This window comes from Aotus nancymaae, unplaced genomic scaffold (genome assembly GCF_030222135.1).
Source record: "Aotus nancymaae isolate 86718 unplaced genomic scaffold, 86718_ANA_hifiasm-v0.15.2.pri h1tg000007l, whole genome shotgun sequence".
In the NCBI taxonomy this organism is placed as follows: Eukaryota; Metazoa; Chordata; class Mammalia; order Primates; family Aotidae; genus Aotus; species Aotus nancymaae.
The window spans coordinates 37,277,575-37,292,517 of record NW_026988418.1 but is presented as its reverse complement, the minus strand read 5'-3'; the positions used below and the strand labels follow the sequence as shown (position 1 = coordinate 37,292,517).

At 36.2% G+C, this 14,943-nt stretch overlaps 1 protein-coding gene across 1 annotated transcript in view; it reads right to left on the bottom strand.

Moving 5' to 3' along the window:
* The window catches only part of TNNI3K (TNNI3 interacting kinase), a 335,970-nt gene that overhangs the window by 248,160 nt on the left and 72,867 nt on the right, over positions 1 to 14,943 (bottom strand). The window lies entirely within an intron of this gene.

The following is a 14,943-nucleotide window of genomic DNA, read 5'->3' as shown; positions in this document are numbered from 1 at the left end:
TATATTTTAAAGGAGCTATGTTATCACATGGCTCATGGAGTACTCCCTTCTAAACAAAGTGACTGTCTCTTACTCAAACAATTCATTTTAGCCCTTCTTAGTATTATCGTTGTGAGAGTCATGCATTTGGTTTGCCAATGTGTTAGGCTAAAAGATATACAAGCAAGTTGGACAGGGACTGTCAGACATATATAATTTTCTATGAGGTTAGTGGGGGAAACAGATATAAATAATCTAAATAAACTTTTTTATCTTGACAGTTTGCAAATGGATCAGAAGCTATCAATGGCCAGGCTGTGTGATATAGCACAGGACTACAAGTCAGTATCTGATTTTATGCCAGAGAGCACAATTCCCATGTTAGACTGTAGACAAGATTATTGATTAGAACAAAGATTGGGAAAGTTCAGCCAAGTCATAGAGAGAGACATGTAGACCTAAAAGACTAATGATTCTACCTATGGGTGTATTGGACTTCTTTTTTGTGGAGTGGAACAAAGTTAAACCCCATTACTCTCTTTTGTTAGTATCAAATTTCTTCATTAGATTAAGTCTGAATTCTTTTTTTTATACTTTAAATGGTCAAAAGATATATTAAATGAGGAGGAAAAAATGGATAGGTTTTAAGTAAAAAATTTTAAAGATAAAATTTGATCACCATTTTTAATTAATTTTTAAAAATCAAAACAGCATATATCCATAATTTTTTAAAGTCAAAAAATGGTTCTACAAGGTCAACTTCGAAAAACAAAGTTCTCTGGCTTACTTTTCCTTCCATTACTCTTTTCCAAAGATAATCACTTTGACTAATTTAGCTGCTCCTTTGGATATTTACATCCACAATGTAAAAATAATTATTTTTTAAATATTTATTTTTTTGTTTAATCACATTATGTGGAAGATGAAGAAGTAATCCTTTTACTTGTTGCTTCAAGCCACCACTTACACTCTTTCCCTATCCTCCCATATATAACTTTTAGCTTTATCTATATTCAGTGTTTAAAAATTTGTTTATTTATTTATTTATTTTTGAGAGAGAGTCTTGCCCTTTTTGCCCAGGCTGGAGTGCAACAGCGTGATCTCGGCTCACCGCAACCTCTGCCTCCCAGGTTCAGTTGATTCTCCTGCCTCAGCCTCCCGAGTAGCTGGAATTACAGGTGCCCACCACCGTGCCCGGCTAATTTTTTGTATTTTTAGTAGAGAGGGGGTTTCACTATGTTGGTCAGGCCAGTCTTGAACTCCTGACCTCTGGTGATCCACCCACCTGAGCCTAAACATTTATTTTTCCAGCTTTATTGAGGTATAACTGACAAACAAAAAGTATATTTTGTATAGCATGCTGCTTTGATTGATGTATATACACGTTGTGAAGTGATTACCACAATCAACCTAGTGATCATATCCATTATCTCACATACTTAACTTTTTTCTGGTAAGAACATTTAAGATTTACTCTCTTAGCAAATTTAAAGTATACAACATGATATTAATAATTATAAATACTATATAGTACACTAGATCTCCAAAATTTATTCATTCTGCATAACTAAATCTTTGTACTCTTTGACCCACATATCCCTATTGCTTCACATCCAGCCCCCAGAAACCACCACTCTACTCTCTGCTTCTGTAAGTTTAAATTTTTTAGATTTTACATGTAAGTGAAATCATGCAGCATTTGTCTTTCTGTGCCTAGCTTATTTTGCATGGCATAATGTCCTACCAGTTCATTCATGTTGCTGCAAATGAGAGGATTTTCTTCATTTTAAGAATGAATAATAGACATATATATATATATATATATATATATAATATAGTATTCTATATCCACATTTTCTTTATCCATTCATAAATAGATGGACACTTAGGTTGATTGGTTGATTTCATATCTTGGCTATTGCGAATATTGCTGCAAATAAGAATGAGGGAGGAATAGAATGAGACATCATTTTTTAAAACTGGGAGTGCAGATATCTCTTAAACATGCTGATTTTAATTCTTTTGAATACATACCCAGAAATGACACTGTTGGATCACATGGTAGTCCTATTTTGAACTTTTTGAGGAATCTTTATCCTCTTTTCCATAACAGCTGTACCAGGGTTCACTTTTCTCCATAATCTTGTCAATATTTGCTATCTTTTACTTTTTTGATAGTAGCCATTACAAGAGGTATGAGGTAATATAGCTCATTGCTGTATCTTGTTGTGGCATTTTTTTCATATACTTCTTGGCCATTTGTATTTAGTTTTTTTGAGAAATGGCTTTTCAAGTTTTTGCACATTTTAAATTGGAATATTTGTTGTCTTTTTACTGAGTTGCTGAGTTGAGTTCCTTATATATTTTGGGTATTAACTCCTTATCAGATGTATGGTTTGCAAATATTTCCTCCCATTTCATAAGTTGTCTTTGTATTCTGTTGATTGTTTCTTTTGCTATGCCAAAGCTTTTCAGTTTGATGCAATCTTATTAACCTATTTTTGCTTTGTTTCTTCTATTTTTGAGGTCATATCCAAGAAATCATTGTCCAAATGAATTTCAAAAAGGCTTTTATCTATGTTTTCTTTTCTAGTAGTTTTAAAGTTTTAACCCTTAACATTTAAGTCTTTAATCCATTTTGAGTTGATTTTTGTATATGCTATGAGATAAGAATATCTGGTTTTCCCAGTATCATTTATTGAAGAGAATGTCCTGTCCCTACTGTGCATTCCTGGAACCTTTGTTGAATAAATATTCTTATATCCTATAAAGGTTTCATTATATGTGATGAGTTGCTTTTCTCTTGGTGCTTTCAAAATTCTTTCTCTGTCTTTGACTTTTGAGAATTTAATTATGATGTATCTTAGTGAATATCTCTGTATATTTAATCTATTTGGGGTTCTTTGGGCTTCAGGAAAAAAAGATATTCATTTCCCACTCCAAATATGAAAGGTTTTCTGTTATTAGATCTTTCAATAAGCTTTATTCCGCTTTCTCTTTCTCCATTTCTTCTTGGACCTCCCTAATGCATACACTGGTTTACTTGATGGTGTACCATAACCCCTGCAGGCTTTTCCATTTTTGTTGTTCTTTTTCTCCTTTTTGTTCTTCTGAGTAATATCAAATAACCTGTTTTTTTCTTTTTTTCTCACTGATTCTCTCTTCTGCTTGTTCAAGTTTGTTGTTGAAGTTCTCTGTGAAATATTTTAGTTCAATCATTGTGTTCTTTAACTTCCGAGTTTCTGATTGATTCCTTTTTATGGTTTCTACCTCTTTGCTGAACCTCTGATAATCTGTGTTCTCTTGTAGTGCATTAAGCTTCTTTAAGGTGATTATTTTTAATTCTTTGTCAGGTGGTTAATAAATCTTCATTTCCTTAAGGCCAGTTCTTGGTGCTTTGTTTCATGTTTCCCTAATTATTTGTGATCTTGTGGCCTTGTATTGGTATCAATGCATTTGAAGTAGATACCTCTTTTAGTCTTTGTGGACTGGTTTTAGCAAGGAAAGCCCTTAACCAGTCAGTTTGTCCAGAGATTCTGACCAGTTTATCCATTGAGGTTTGCAGTGGGCTTGCCACTGGAGTCTTCAGGCAGGCTGGCCTGCTGCCTAGGTCAGCGGGTTCACAGGCCTAGTACCTAAGTCCACAGAGGCAGTCTGATGTCTTATTTTATAGGCACAGGCCTAGAGCCTAGGTCTATTGGGAAGGGCCTGGACATTGGGTCTGTATGGGTGAGCCTGGCACCTGAGTTCATGTAGGAGGGCTTAGAACCTGGAACTAGTAGGGCTGGCCTGCAGCCTGACTTGTGGAAGCCTTCCTGGCACTGGGGAGGGCCCAGAGCAGGCCTGGAGACTGGGGCTGTGAGGGCTGGTCTGATACTAGAATGAGCCTAAGGCCTGAGGCCAAAGGGGCTAGTTTGGCAGTGACATGGGCCTGGATCCTGGGTCCATGGGGGACATACTGAGGTCTGGGCCATGAGGGCTGGTTCTGGGATCCACTGGGCCTGGTTCTGGGATCCATGGGGATAGGGATGGTGCTGGGGCCTGCAATGAAGTTAGGGAATCACTATTCTCCTTTACATGGAGGGTATCTTTCTTCATACTGAACTCTCGAGGCTTTAGGGAAGGCTGACATGCATATTATAAAACTATTCTTCTTGCCCTTTTCAATGTCTTTGCTGATTTCTGTGCTCCATTAGGATGCCATAATCTCTTACTTAGCTCTTGTGAAGGTATTTTTGTATGTGGATAGTTCCTCAGATTGATATTTCTGTGAGATGACAAGCAATGGAAATTCTATTCTGCCATATTGCTGATATCATGTACTTGTCATCATTTTATTAAGGCTGTGATACTTTTATTTTACAGGTTTTAAGACTAATTTGTTTGAAGCTATTCATGAAAATTGCTTGTAATTTTGTAAGCTACTTTCTTCATGAAATGTGTCATTATAATCTCTTCTGCCTTTATGGAGAGGAGAAATAATTTTGCTCATTCTGTATAATTTCTAAAACACTTGATTAATTATTAGTTTAGTCATTTGACAGAAATTTATTAAAAATCTACTACATGCAAAATCACAATACTGGAACCTGAGAACTATGACGATTTCTAATATGCAGTTCCTATGCTCAAAAAAAGTATAAAAAAACACAAAAAAGCCCCATATTTATGAAATAGGCAGTGTTACATGTTATTAGAAAGGTACAAATAAAATGCTGTGGTTGTTCAGAGCATAGGAAAACTTCAAGATAGATGTACCCAACAATTTTATGAACGTGACATTTCATCTGGGCTTTGGGGGTGGGTTTAAAAGGCAAACCATAAAGAGACCATAATGTTGTAGAAGCACAGGGCATAGAAATGGGCAGCAGTTAATTTAATTTAGAGCATGTTTTGCAAGATAAAGAGCATAAAGACCCATGGATGTAAAGGTAGGCGAGCTAGCTTATCACCACTAAATCCCTTGCTAGGTACATTTTAAGGTCAGAAAGGTTTTTGTTCAGAAGAATGACTTTACCAAAACCATGGGTTAGTGAGCCCCTGGAATTTTCAGGAGGGTTTTGAATGAAGCGGACTGTAAAAGATCTGGACAGGGGCCTTATAAGTCAAGGTACTATTGTAGGAAGTCCAGGAGTAGAATGACAGAATGAATTCAGAGAAGAATGAAAGAACATATTGGCCACTAACTAGGAATAATCTTTATATTTCTGAACAAAATTTGTATCCATTGACCTTTACCCTACTTAACTTGGAACTTTTCTCAAGTCTCCTGAATAGCTCAATATATACCTTTTCAGGATAAATTATGAGAAAAATTATTCAGCTCTTGGCAGGACCTGCACAGATGTGGAGATTTGTAGTAATTATGAGAAACTCAGCCCAGAGTTGAGGGAGTTGGCTCATTTATGCCTAGTGTTCCATTATTGGAAAGCTAAGCTTGTGGGAGTTACTTATATCCTACTGCTCAAGGTCATCACCAAGGTCTGATTTTTCACACACACACAAAATGTGTAACCTCTGGCATAGATGCATTAGTTAGTAACCTGGGATCTGCTTTAGGACAATAAAAAAGAAAAATGGCAGGAAACTGAAAGAAGTAGCAAGTCTTCTTTATGATAACTATTGGGTTGGTGCAAAAGTAATTGCAGTTTTCTTAAATTAAAAATAATGGCAAAACCCACAATTACTTTTGTAACAACCTAATATATTGATCTAATTCATAGCTGTACATGAACAAGTGATAAGTAGCAGATGGAACAAGTTCCTTTAAGGGTCACCACAAAAGAGATTCTGTGAGAGAGGACAGTTGTTGAGAGTTAGTTAGGAAGGCTCTAGCTTCTCCCTGCACCCCACCCTCAGCAAGTTTCTAAAGGTCTTTGGAGATCCACCAAAGGGAGTCATTAAGAAGAACAACTCACACAATGTTTATAGAATATCTAATACTCAAAGGCCTCCACTGTCTAAACACCATCCCGTGATGAATCATCCCTGAGAGAAATAGGTAGCTCCCACTTGTTATTTTACTACTGTATTCAAAGACCAGGTAGAAAACAGTAATATTCCAATGTATTCCTAAGTAAGGGTAAGAAGAAGAAGAATTTCCTGTCCCTCCTGAGACATAGTGAGCTCAAAGACTTTCAAATTCTGAGAATGTGACTTTAACAAGCTATAGAAACTTGGATTTACAACTCAGTCTTCAAATTCCTGATAGGGAGTACAGCATGCAAAAAGAATGTTAAGTGCAGATGAATTAAAATATATAGGTGTTTCTTATCGTCTGATACAAATATGTAACAGAAGTTTCTGTTTAGCTGATGCATGTTAGTTAATAACATATATGTATGCATACAATGACATACACATATGTATGTATAATGAATTATAGACATATACATTATACAAATATACATTCATTATGATGAATTATACACATACATATATGTATATATCTCTATGTGTGTATATATATATGTGTGTGTGTATATATATATTATGTACATAGATACGTATGAAGGACCTAGGAAGTTGGAAGCAAATTCAGTGCATAGAAGGTTGGCATAAGGATGCAAATTAACACAAATGGTTACAAAGGGATTTCTCATTTCAGGTTGATTTGATTAGCAATAATCTTTGAATCTAATTTTTCAGGTAATGTTTCTTCCATCATTTTCCAGGGCAGCAAGCTGATGAACATCTCATTTACATTTTTATTAGACTATAAAGCTTTTCTTATGCTCTTCTACCTCACCCTGAAAGCAATACTTAATGTTCAATAATAGTTAACAGAGTCTATGGCAAAATCCTGAGTGACCAAAAAAAAAAAAAAAAAAAAAAAGAAAATGACAAGCTAGTATCCTTTTATATTACTCCTTATAATTGATACATGCTTAAGGAATTGCTCTGAGATCTTAAAATTACTGATAATAATACATGATCTATGATCTTGTGTTTATCTCCAGACCAAAAGCCTGCAGAGTAGTAGACTGCTTTTTTGCCTTTTTAATAAAGAGCATTCTGTAGCATAGGGCACACTCAGTAATGGGGTATAGAGTTTATGGTTTCAACTCCTGAGAAAACCATTTTTGAATGCCACAGAACATGTAGTGTTCTTAAACTAAGTCTTAGCTATTTAAGACTATGTGTACAAGAAAGGTTTAGTTTCAGAAACTTAACTGTTTGACATGAAGGTATATCAAGTTTTGGCATCATGGAACAGCACACGACTATGCAAACCAAGTTTGGAAACCTATAAAGTTAATGACAATGAATGATTATTGTAACACCTATCGATCATTAATGACCTTCACTACAGTGATAATTAAACAATAATTTATAATGATGTGCATCGGTTGGCATATTTGGCCTTTGCCATGTTTCCCATATCCAAATTATGGTAGTCCATGATGCGCACATTGGTGAACTACTACAGAATCAGGACTTGTTTCTCTGCCTGTGAAATTTTGGAGACTTATCAGAGACAAGGTAATATTGCAGCATTGTGTGAAATAAAGATGACATCAGGCTACATAACAGATTCAGAGAAAGAGAAAGGCAGAAAGAGACAGAGAAAAGCTTCCAAATTATTTTTACAGATTCAGCATGGCATTTATTTCAAAATCTGACAAGGACAATTGCTATGGAGAACTGTGTCCCCTCAAATTCATGTGTTGAAGCCCTATCCCCATAATACTTCAGGATGTGACTATTTAGAGATAGAGCCTTTGAAGAAGGCTCATAAGGTCATTAGGGTGGACCCTAATTAATATAATAGGTGACCTTATAAAAAGAGTAGATTAGAACACAGAGACAGAGATGCCAGACGTGCACACACACAGATATGACCATGTTAACATACAGTGAATGCATCTGCAAACCAAGGAGAGAGGACTCAGAAGAAATCAAATTCGCCAACATCTTGATATTGAACTTCTATTGTCCTGAACTGTGAGAAAATACACTTCTGTTGTTTAAGTCACTCAGTCTGTGATATTTTATTATGACAGCCTTGGAAAGTAATGCCATAACACAGAAAAGAAAATCATAGACCAAATTCACTTATCAATATTAGCAAAACAAGTTTAGCAACAAGCTAAGGGAATAATGTACCATGACCAACTGTGTTTCATTCCAAGAGTACAATGATAATTCAATTGAAAAATGACAATTGATCTGAAGTATCAACCATTGCAATTAGGGAAGAGAGGAACAAGATGTTTAATTATTGGAAGGGAAGCAAAATTATCACCGTATATTGGAATTTAATTGTAAACTAGGAAGTTCCAAAAGACTCATCTAAAACGTATAATAATAAAATAAATCAGTAAATTGAATGGTTTAAATTTAAAAATCAAGGACCAATTGTTGCTTGATTTTTAATATGTTTTACATAAATTAGAAAATGCCATTCACATTGCAATGAAAAGACAAAATAACTAGAAATAAATTTTAACAAATCTATGAGAATATATTCTGCTGAAAGACGGAAAAAGAAACTTGAATAAATAGAAAGAACTTGTTCTGAAATAGAAGACTCAATATAATAGGGATATCTTTCCCTAAGTTAAATTGTCCATTAATGTTTTATCCTACCTAGGATACCACATTTTTTTTTAGAAATATGTAACAGTAAAATCAGAAACAAGACAGAACAAATAAAAATGATAGCTAACTTTCTGAAAGTTTATGTGCTAGGTTGTGTCTAAGCATTTAACATATATTGTCATTTCACACACACACACACACACACACACACACACACACAAACTAATATGGTGGGTAACAGCATAATCCACTTTCTAAAACTAGAAAATAAGAGGCCACAGGAAGATAAATTACTTTTCCATAGCTGAGACTGTGCTGGGTCACACCTGAAGCCAATATACTGGGTCTTGCCCAAAGCCTGTGGTGACTATTTCTTGGCTACCACTCATGTTTATTCAAGGCCTGAGGGCTCTTTAATCAGCAAGTGGTGAATCCTGCCAGGCCCGGATCCTTCTCTTCAGGGCACTGGGTTCCCTTTTGGCCCAGAGTAGGTCTAGAAATGCTGTTTAGTAGCCAGGACCTGGAATCAGGAGGGGGCTTCCAGAATCTGCTAGTTGCTTTATCTTACTATGGCTGAGCTTGTACCCAAGTTTCAAGACAAAGTCCTCTATACTTTTCTTCCCTCTCCCTTTCCCAAGCAAAAGAAGTCTCTCCCCAAGTTGCACTGCCTGGAGTTGGGAGATGGGTGATGCAAGCACTCCCTTGGACACCACGTCTGGTGTCTCACTGGGTCACAGGCACCCCAAGTCCACTGGTTCCAAGCCCAGAACAGCATCAGTATTTACCCAAGTACTGTAGTTCTTGTGGCCTGTCTTTCAAATTTTTTCAGGACCCCAGCACTGTAGTCACTCAATGGTAGACCAAGCTTGAAGTCAGGTTTCTGTTGCTGCAGTGGAGGGTTACCTTCTGGCTGAGGCTAGTTTAAATGCTCCCTCCATGGGTGCTGGCAGAATTCTGCCCTGTTTTGTTTACCACTATGATAGGGCAGCATTGAGTTCCAATGCAAAGTCAACAATTACTTTGTTCTCTCTCTCCTAGACACACAGACTCTCTCTCTGTGCCATGCTGTGCCGCCAGTGGGGAGGTGAGGAAGAGTTTAGGCAATGGAAGACTGTCTTCCTCTCCCTCTTCAGTGCCTCTTTCCTTGGTAATTGTTAAAAGCAGGCAGTGTGATCACTCACTTGATTTTTGGTTCTTATGAAGGTTCTTTGTTCCTTGAACAGTTGTTCAACTTGGTGCTCCTGTGGGGGGTAAGGGGATGATTGCTGGGGAGTTAAATTCAGCTATCTTGCTCTGCCTCTTTCTTAGCCCATTTTTCAGTGGGATTATTTATTATGTCTTACAATTATTGTGCTGTAGTTCCATTGCATTATAACTTTCTTCTTATTTTAATATTACTACTGGCTGGGCATGGTGGCTCACACCTGTAATCCCAGCACTTTGGGAGGCTAAAGTGGGTGGATCACCTGAGGTCAGGAGTTCAAGACCAGTATGGTGAACATGGTGAAACCCTCTCTCTGCTAAAAATACAAAAAAATAATAATAATAAAAAAATAACTGGGCATGGTGGCAGGTGCCTGTAATTCCAGCTACTTGGGAGGCCGAGACAGAAGAATCGCTTGAACCCAGGAGGCAGAGGTTGCAGTGAGCCAAGATCAGGCCACTGCACTCCAGCCTGGGCAACAAGAGTGAAACTTTGTCTCAGAAAAAAAAACAAGAAAGGAAAAGAGAGATGACATACATATAGAGTGCCCAAAATGTGTGAAGTACTAGACATATATTGTGCATAATGAGCGATTATTATCCTGGGACCTAGAATAAGCCCGGAATGCCACTTTAATTGTTACTAAAGCACTTAAATCAGCACCAATCAAAAGCAAATTGTAAAGCAAAGCAAATGAAAACTACATCATTCTAATCATTCATTCATTCATTCATTCATTGTTTCTATTTATCTTCCTCAGATATTTTTAAATCTAATTTCTTCTAATATCCTTTAGGGGAGGGTGTCTTAAATTTGAATATGCATATGAATCACCTGGAATCTTCTTAAAATGCTAATTAGAGGCAAGTCTGAGGTAGGTTTGAGATTCTATTTTCTAACAAGTTCACTGGCTATCCTATATTGCTGGTCAACAAATCAAATTTTGATTAGCAAAGCTTTAGGGTATGAACTGATTACTAAAATTTTAGCTACAAAAAGCTAACCACAACTCAAGCTTCAGGAACTTTTGCATTTTAACAAAGTCATAACTGCTTAAAAATGCAAAGAATGAACCTGTGATGGGAAGGAGGATTAATCATATGGAGTAGGGGCCTTGTTCAGTACCCAGGTAAGAGGTGGCCTGCCTATTCGGGAAGAAGCCCCACTTAGCCACTTTCTCTCATGGGCATGTTCCTAGTCTGATAATTTAGGCATATTCTTGTGACTAAAAGTGTAGTTTGGGAACTTGAAGTTTTAGTTGAAGATTTCCTTCCAGCATTGATTTATAATGAAACAGACAGATAGTAGAAAGAGAACTTCAATTACACTATCAGTTGAACTGTATCTTTTTCTGTTTTGCTACATAAAGTCATATATAATTAGAACATAATTTTGATAGAAATAAACCCTATTGAACATGAACAAACCTTGAAAACTTGACACAAAGTAAAAGAAGCCAGTCGTAAAAAGATCACGTTACACAATTCTATTTCTATAAAATGTCGGGAATAGCCAAGCTGTAGAGATGGAAAGTAGACTGATGGTTGTCTTGGCAGTGAGGGGTGGGTGGGGCTGACTACTTAATGGGTATAAAGTTTCCTTTTTGAGTGACAAAAATATTCTAAAATTAGATCGTGGTGATAGTTACACAACTCTGAGACTATACTAAAAACCATTGAAATGTACATTTTAAATGGATGAATTATATTGTATGTGAATTTTATCTTAACAAAGTTGTTAAAAAATGTAATGCAGAAATTTTAGAAATAAATAATAGATCCCAAAAGAATAGGGACCATACAAAAAGGCACCAGAATATCTTAATGTGCTTGATCTTTGAGATGGTTCAGGTCTTTGGCTATGACATGTTTTCCCAGCACATTCTGAGCTTCTATGTATCATGTCCAAAGCTTAAATTCTGGTCAGATGAGCTCAGAGGTTACTGTTTGGATCAGGAGAGAAGCAGTGTAGCACTGTGAAAGCTGGCTCTGAAGCAAGGTGGCATGAGAATGCCTGCTCTACAAATTTTTCGCTCTATCACCTTGGACAAGTTACTTATTTGTACTTTGGTTTTTTCATCTAAGGAAAATGAGGAGAAACTCTCAACTGAGGATTAAGGCAATTAATATGGTCAATACAAAGTTATCTGTTCAAAGCCTTAACTATTATTGTGTTTTACTATTTGTTCTGATTCTAAAAGGAATTCACAAGGGACTACTGCCTATTCACAAGATTGGGGCAGACCTGCTACTGTTTAGGTGAAAAACTCATGACTGACTACCTTCTTCCTAAAAAAATAAAAAGAGAAAGAGAGAGAGAAACCACATTTTATAATTCTAAGCATTCTGTCATTTATGCCTTTGGAGAGAAAACAAAAGCCATTGTTAAAAAAATAACTTACACAGACTCAGAGGCTTCTTGGTAAACAAAACTCTCTGCTTAAACATTTAGATGATTTAGTAAAGAATGAACTGAAACAATATCAATTGCATTTTCTTGAAATCAGAAATAAATTCCAAAATAACTGGGAGGCATATCTGAAGCAGCAATTGGATAAGTGTTTACAATTTGAAAATGGTATATGGTAGGATAGAATAAATCCAACAATGATGATACTCTCACTGCACAAGGTGTATATGAAGGTACACGTCTTTTAAAAAAGCCACTCGACAACCTCTACATATTGTACATTGGTTTTAATGTTTGCTGCATGCCTTTCTGTTGGCTGCAGAGATTCGACTTCTGGCAACTGCAGAAACTACTGCACAAAACACCAGAGTAACAACTTTTTAAAGAGTTATTTAATTAAGTATAAAGTGTTTTACACTTGGGGCATGAGTGTGTTGTGTGCTCATATACCTACATTATATTTCCTTAGGTTATGATGCCCAGATAGTGAATGAGTTATAAAATTGGTTTTTAATAATTTAATGTCGCTTTAATTGCATGTGTAGTAACGCTTGGGCTTTAGATAGTAACATATTAGGTTTGTTTTTTCACTTTCTGAATACTTTTTTGTGTCTTGTGAGTATAAGCTGTGTTACAGCAATAAATAGAAGAGTCTCTGGGGAGTAATTGCTCTTTTATTTACAAAACTACAGATGTGAAGGTAGACCACCAGATTGGAGTCCCATCCAGCTTATTTATCCTCTGAATGTCCATGTAGATGTCGTTCAACTTCTCCAGTTCTCAGTTTCCTCACTAAGAAACTAAGTCTGACAGTAGTTATCTCACAAAACAACCAAATGACAAATGTATGTGAATGATGAAGTACCAACAAATGTTAGCTAATATTTTTCCTTTTCCATGCCTGAGAAAGCCTATGACTCACAATCTCCAGACCTAAAGGGAATAAGAGGATTTAATGCATGTTTATTGATTGCTGACAGGATCTTAGGCCTTGTACAAAGCAGCATATGCAAACGTATTGATAGATGGATATATCAGTCAAAGAGAAGTATCGGGACCTGGGACAACTAATATTTGCCTACTCTTCAAAGCACAGTAAAATTAAATCTGAGTCCCAAATTGTAGTCAGCATGTCTAGGGATCTGCAGCACATGTTCTCTTCTATTATTGAAGAAGACAGCTGCCTAGTCAATGTAAATTTTATTGTAAGATTGTTTAATAGAATTCACAATTATGGGAGGACAAACATACTTGAGGCACTAATGGAAGGTCTGAATTTGATATGTGGAGACAAAGAGTCCTGTCAGACTTAGCATCAGCTATTGTTTCACAGAGAAAGGTGGGCAATAAAAGATAGTGACTACTAATGAAAGGGAACACCCACTGATCTGCTGCTATCTCTGCTAACCACGATAATAAAAAATAGGAGTGGAATAAGCACCTAAATTTTTAGTATAGTAAGGAAATAGTCAATGTATATTTTATCCTAATGTGCTCATCCTTTCTGCACTAACCTTTCTGATGTCTGGGATCCTTTAACCCTTGAAGCTCTCCTAATTGTAATATTAAAATAATCCTAGTCTTTTTCATATCACTGAGCAATTCTTTGTTTCCTTCAATGGCTGTTCAATAATTCCATAAGTCTCTGCACAGATTCTCTTAGGACCATTCATTATAACCAATATATAACTTTCAGCTATTATTATGGCTTCTAATATTATCTCTCTATAGGTAATTTCTAAAAATTTACATTAAGCCCAAACGTGTTCATTAAATGCCATTTGTATGTTCCTAAATGATTAATGAACATTTTCACTTGAAAATTTGGGTGTCATCAGAAAATCAACATGTCTGAAGCTAATTGATTTTTCCTCAGAATTGAATCCTTTACCCAAGCTTTTATCTTTGTTTGTTTAATCATCATGTAATCACACTAGAATTCATGCTAAATAATGCAGTCAAAGAAATCCTTTAAAAAGGTTACTTATGAAATCTTTAATTATTCTCTTACTCAAAAACTTTCTCGATAGTTCCCTCTTTCCTATGGGAAAAAGAAATCACATTGGTTCTTCTAAGATTCTTTAAAAAGTGAGAAAGTCTGTGTTCTACTAATCTCTTTATCTGCCACACTTTCTACTCTTGTGTGTTACATATTGTAAACCACAGTAATTGCTTCTTGCATTGATAAACTCCTTAGACTTCTACTCTCCAGGGTTCCTTAGTCTGGTCCATTCTTAACTCTCTTTACCTAGAGGGACTCTTCACAATTTGTTTCACGTTACCATTTTACTCACTGTCCCTTAAATGAGCTTAGCTTTTTCTTTCTTTCCTATTTGTGGGCCAGAGTCCTCTTCTTTTTGCTGTCTAAGTTCTCATCATACTTAAAGAGCAGTCCAGTTTCAAATCCCCTCTCACAACTACTTCCCTAACTCTTGGAGTCCACATTAATCTCGGATAAGGTTTGGCTCTGTGTCCCTACCCAAATATCATCTTGAATTGTACTCCCATAATTCCCACATTTTGTGGGAAGGACATGGTGGGAGATAATTGAATCATAGGGGTGGTTTCCCCCATACTGTTCTGGCGGTAGTGAGTAAGTCTCAGGAGACCTGATGGTTTTATCTAGAGTTTCCACTTTTACATCTCATTTATTCTCTCTTGGCCTGCTGCCGTCTATGTAAGATGTGATTTGCCCCTCTTTGCCTTCTGCCATGATTGTGAGGCTTCCCAGCCATGAGAAACTGTAAGTCCAATCAAACCTTTTTCTTTTGTGAATTGCCAGTCTTAACTTCTAATTATGTGTTCTCTGA